Genomic DNA, 5,785 nt, shown 5'->3' with positions numbered 1-5,785 from the left:
TATACACACACATACATATATATATATATTATATATATATATATATATATATATATATATATATATATATTATTACATATAAATATTTTATTACATATTAATATTTTATATATAAACAAAACATATTTTTCTTAAATATACATGCATGTGTGTGTATTTATATATACATAATAAATGTACACACATGTAGCCTGTTATGTAAACTTATAAAAACGTTTATTTTGGATTAATCGTTTGACAGCACTACTTAAAACCGTTTAACTTGTTATTTCAGTTTATGCCATTCCCTGGATAATTTATTTGGTTTATTTCAGTTGTTGCTGTGATGATTGTAATAGTGAGTAGTGTGTAAATTCTCTGTGTATATTTACATGCAAGTGTAGTTCTGCAATAAAAAAAAAAAAGACGAACTTGTGATTTTTTTTAAATTTTACTATGGGAAAATTACATGGAAACAAGTAATATTTTTATATTAAATATTCTCATATTAAGGCAAGTTTCACATCCATAAATGCAAGTGATCTGAAAAATAACCCAATATTATCCAGTTTTCTTTGTGAATTATTATTGATTGGTATGATCGATCGTATTTTATGTTCGTTATAGGCTATATGCAATGTGATCTTAAGCTGCCGTGCGTTTTATAATGCTCACAAATCTGTTTTTAATAGTAAAAGCTTTATGTAAACTTAATATATTTATTATTTATTTCTGAATAATTCTGTCATGCTTATCAAAATAAAGTGGAAAAATACAGACTCCATTTTATTTAAATTTAAATAGTACAAACTTGTTATTTTGAACTTTATTATACATACAGACGCTGTATAAAGCAGTACATAAATTATTGAATGAATAGGCTTTCTGTTACCACATGTAAATATCTAAAACATTTGATTTGACAAATATATCTAACCAACTTCATCTAACTGCAATAAATATAGCAAACACTGCGCGGCAGTCGCGGGAATCAGAAAGCACGACTGCTCAGTTTTCAACTCTTTCCTCGACTTCAAATGCAACAAATCTCGCCGATCGGTATTCAGTAAGTTCTTTTGAGATGCCAGACGCCTCTCCTTGAATGAGGACGAGAGTAGACAGCTGCAATTATTCTCTAATCGTATTTGTGGCAGATAAGTGTCTAATGCCGAGTTCACACTGCACGATTTTCAAAGTCGTCGGGTCACCGTGGTTTTCACACTGCACGACTATCTGAGGTAGCAGTCAGTCGCTGCTGTGTTCACATTGCACGATGGATCGGCGACAGGAGGTTACACACTGCATGACTTTACAATAGGAAGAATCGCCGACAGCTCTGTCTGGTCCGCAAACTACGTTTCACAACAAAACACACGCCAGAAGTGATAAGGAAATAACGCGAGAACCCATGTGCATCAGACCAGAGTTCTCGAGCAAGACTGGAATTATTAAAAAAAATATATATATATATTCACAATATATATATATATATAGCCCGCAAATTGTCTGTGAGCTGATTTCCAGCTACAAGGAGAAAAAGAAAAACAGATTATGCAGGAGGGAGATGCAGGGAACAGGAATTGGGTGTTCTGCAAAGAGAGTTGGAGGTAAATAATTTTGCAGTAACTGTTATGCTGATGTTGTGGCTGGTCAAGCAAATGTTTGTGCTTGTTTCTGTATGATATAATTGTTCATATATCTATTAAAATATTGATATTCTGGTCTATAACTCCTCCCGAACTGCAGATGTAGTTTTCAGTCAGAAATCATTGCACACAGCGTGATTATGAAATGCCGACAGCTCCAGATATTTAGCATGCCAAATATTCTGCGGGCATCGGCGACGCGTTGGCAACGTGTCGGCGATTCCCTCAGATCACGTCTTTGATAATTCACACTGCGTGATTGTCACTGGCGTGAACGAGCACCGATTTGCCTCTGATTTCGGGCATTTGTCGGCGATTTCGCAAAACCTGTCGCGAGTGAACAATCGGGCTAAAATCGTGCAGTGTGAACTCGGCATAAGTGAACTGCTGGTAGCGATAGCGCTCATAGATATGGAAACGTATGCCTCATTAGCGACTGTTTCTATGGGCCGCTATATAAGCCGTCCTCCATATTGGAAGGGTCAACTTGACGTCATTCACCATAATAATTAGGGCTGCACGATTAATCGCATGCGATATTTAACGCGCATCTTGTCAGAAAGCCGGTTCTGTAATCAGCGGTACAGGTGATGGAGATTTACCGCTGATTACAGAACCGGCTTTACTGATAAGATGCACGTTAAATATCGCATGCGATTAATCGTGCAGCCCTAATAATAATCAATGAATATTCGAAGATGCCACATTGATTATTATGGTGAATGACGTCAAGTTGACCGTTGCAAGATGGCGGACGCATACGTGCTTGGAGCTGTTGTATGAGGCATCTACCAACACATATCATTAGGCTTGTTCGAGATGCATCGGCGCTGCGCAGAACGATCGGTGTATGACATCAAAGTACCTGTACTTTGGAACCGAGAACCGGTTCCTTTCGGACAGGTCCGATATGAGAACCGATGAGCTGATGATACATGCGTGATTCAGTGTGAAGCTGCTGAACAGTTCTATGCTATGAGTGTGGGTAAACCGAGGACCTGAATGAGGGGCCGATCTGGCGAAATGCAAGTTTATTTAATAACAAATATATCGTAATAGATTATGCATAGTAGGCCTATGTGGATCACGCTTCTGCTCTGATGAGAAGTAATTTATTCACTTTATATCTTCAATACTTATAAAACATCCTCGTTTGCTTATATCTTCAATACTTATAAAACATCCTCGTTTGCACATCACTGCTTGTACCTGTATTTGTGTGCTTAGTTGCAAACTTAATGGTAAGAAACTTGTCAGATCATGTTGATGTTTTAACTGACTGAAGTAATGATTACTGACTTTATATAATTGAATATGTTGAATGTATTTTCATCCCGACCCGGGACGATAGTCATTACGTCATCGCAAATGACGTCATTACGTTATAGAGTAAAATAACCTGTGAACCGTTTTTTTTTTTTAACCGGTTCATTGAAACGAACTGTCCGAAAGAACTGGGCTGCGTTCAGCCCCGACAAAAACGGTGCAAAACGTTTTTTAAACGGAAACGGTGATGCGTTGAACACCCTGTTCTGATGACGCAAGAGTTGCAACTATGGCAGCTGAGAAGGCCATTCTTTGTGTTCTTTTTGAAGAATTTTTGGAGCCTGATGAAATCGGTATAAATACGTGTTTAATAGGAAACATGTCGTTCAAACCGGAAACCGTAGCAAAACGGTGCACACCGGTTTGAGCTTGAACTTGCCCCTGGTTCGCGTTAAAGAACCGGACTTCCCATCACTACTATGCTGGCAGAAGTCGGAATACTCTGCTTCGAGTCAGAATGGAAGTTGCGTGACGTCATGTGAAATTCTTTTTGTGGTGAACAATTCATCCGTGCAAGTCAATCCACCAAAGAAAATAAAATAAAAAATTGTTTGCCTTCAACAACAGCGCGCTCTCCCTTCAACCTGGGACTCGCTGACGTCACTTCCTTGGAAGTCCGTGACTTAAAGAAACATTCCACATAACTCTACACCTTCATAATCTTTAATCCATATCTGAAAATGCACCTTCCCTCTGAAATGACGGACCTTCTCTGATGATGTCAGTTTGACCGCTTGGTCTTGAACATAACATCCTTAAACACGCTCCTCCAACTATCAGTGTTCAGTGAGTTTTGACAGCACATGAAGGAAAAACCGCCCCAGCAAGCAATAGCCGTCATTTCAACGCAAGGTTATTTTCGACGAATTTATTAACGAAAACTAAGACTAAAACGATTGATGAAAAAAAACAATTTCGTAAACTGAAATAAAATAAAAACGTCAAAATATTTGAAAAACGAAACGAAACTAACAACAGTTATTGAAAAACTAACTGAAAAAATAATAATTATCAAAAATAAATAATCGTTTTCGTAATCATTACGGTCTCACCCCTTGGCGGAAAAATATACGAGCTGTGTGGAGGTTTACGGAAATAGCCTACCTGTAATGGCGCATCACGCACGTGGAGTTATCTGACGGAGAGACGCAAAGCAGTTTAAAGCCTGCACGGGTCCTGTTTGGTAAACGTTCACCAGCAGTACTTAACGGAACACCCGACCCATTATCTGACAGCAGCACTAATTTAATTCTGTACCAGACTAGAACCGTTTGACATAAAGACCGCCAGTCGCGACCCGAACCGCACTCGCATTAAATCTATTACACCAGGTAAGCAAGATTATTTATTTTATCATGTAACACAAGCAATCAAACCAACATTAGGCATTCTAAGTTGGTGCTTTGAAGAAAAAGACATACAGCGCAACATGATAATTAACAAAAAAAAATGAGAACGCGCATCCTTTCTGAAAACAACACAAAACGTTTGCCTAGCATCTTCTGATCACTCTGCCAGGCTTTTGAACAAATGTGCATTGGCTAAATCACATCATACACACGCTTATAATTCTTCATAAATGAAAAGAACATTCAAATATAAGCCTTTACTGTTAAATGCGATTGCCGTTATTATTGAATTTCATTAGTCCCAGTTTTGATTGATGCAAGGCTGTTCACGGAAAAGTGAGCAAGACACCACAGTTACAATATCATGATTATGGTTAAATAAGAAAAGACATATAACCAAATCAGGCTACATATATTTTCATACTAAATATCAACACTAATTGGATATGACATTAAGCGCAACTTGTGTAGATTAATTTAGTAAAAAAGGCTTGTCTGCTTTCTTTGGCGTATATTTGTATACTTTTACTATCTAACCAATCTCAGCATGCGTTAATTTTGTGTCGCTATTTGCCTCACTATGGTTAAATTATGCCTACGTCTTTCTTTGGCCTGCGCTCTGGAAGTGCTCTGTTAATTCTGCTAAACTTTAATTAAAACTGAAACTAAAACTGAAACTAAACTATATAAAAACTAAATAAAAATGCGTTCACAAAATAAAAACTAAACTAAAACTAACAAAAATATGAATGAAACTAATAAAAACTAAACTGAATTTTATAGCAAATTTGAAAACGATATTAAAATAAAACTAATTCAAAAATTCAAAACTATAATAACCTTGTTTCAACGTCTCGGTTAAGTATAGACCCGATATAGTCCGGCCCACTTCTAGCCCAACTAACCTTGAATTGGTTTCATGTCGTTTTTTGGCAAAACTTGTGAGATGTATGATATTCCATCATGTAAGCAAAGTTATATTCCATGAAAGCAAAGTCAACAGCGTTTACAGGGTGTTTGGTTTCATTTCTTTGACATGTTCAATACGTAGCCTGTGTGTAGCCACGATTTAGCTCGTAGTCAGAGCGGCTATCTGTAGCCCACTTATAGTCAAACCTGATTCACTTAGTTTTTGGCCTGGCAGCGCATGAGATGGTTGATATCCCATCATGTTCGCAGTGTCAATAATATCTACAAAGATATAAGTGTCATTTCATGACATGGTCTATGTAGCCACGATTTCGCTCTAAATTAGACAGGCTAGAGATTCAAGATACTTTATTTGTCACATACATGGTTATATAGGGAATATATGACCAGCAGTGAAATGTAAGTCAGGTCCGCTCCATGGACAGTGCAGTTATTAAAGAATACAAACACAAGAAAATTATATATAAATATAGGTATGGAAAAAGTAAGATAAAAAATAAGAATAAAATAAAATGCACAGGACAGTATACCGTAGGCTTAATAAATATTTAGATG

Source organism: Sinocyclocheilus anshuiensis, unplaced genomic scaffold (genome assembly GCF_001515605.1).
Source record: "Sinocyclocheilus anshuiensis isolate Anshui unplaced genomic scaffold, SAMN03320099.WGS_v1.1 scaffold160, whole genome shotgun sequence".
Lineage (NCBI taxonomy): Eukaryota > Metazoa > Chordata > Actinopteri > Cypriniformes > Cyprinidae > Sinocyclocheilus > Sinocyclocheilus anshuiensis.
Note: the sequence above shows the minus strand (reverse complement) of the source record.